The following is a 649-nucleotide window of genomic DNA, read 5'->3' on the forward strand; positions in this document are numbered from 1 at the left end:
GCGGCTTCTATCTTTGGCCCATTCATTGCCGTCCCATTACCCAGCATGCCTCTGCCCCATTCATTTCGGCTTCATTTCCTGCACTACCTTTAGCCGGTTTCTGCCTGTTCGCTTCCATCATCCTTCTAGCGCTTCTTTAATTAGCCGTCGCGTTCTTGGGCCACTACCCATCATGCCTGCCGGCCCTATTCCTCTATTATCCCTCTGCCTTTGGCTCATTCATTCAGTTCCATTACCCACAATGCCCCGAGCTCCTATTATTCGCAATTTTGCTTTTGGTCTCTCCTTACTTGCCATTTATCCTTTAAACCGGAGTCCTGCAGCCTGAATTACTGCCATTTCGGTCTCTGTTCCGTTTATTTCCGTCCATTACCCATTAGACTGTCGTTCCTTGTCATTAACCACCGTGCCCTGGACTCCTCCCCCTTTCCTTCCATTATCCATCATTGTTTTTGGTTTATGAATTTTTTATTCATTATCCCCTCACTTAATTAAAAAATATATATTTGGCCCTTTTGCTTTTTGCCTGTAACCCACCTTGGCTTCTAGCCTGCCGCTTTCCTACAGCCCCAGACGCCCGATTGGTCTCCCATCGTGTCCCCACCCCCACCCCCTTCACATCCCACAGAAGACACAAGTTGACATCCGG

The sequence above is a fragment of the Vulpes lagopus genome, chromosome 2, assembly GCF_018345385.1.
Source record: "Vulpes lagopus strain Blue_001 chromosome 2, ASM1834538v1, whole genome shotgun sequence".
Lineage (NCBI taxonomy): Eukaryota > Metazoa > Chordata > Mammalia > Carnivora > Canidae > Vulpes > Vulpes lagopus.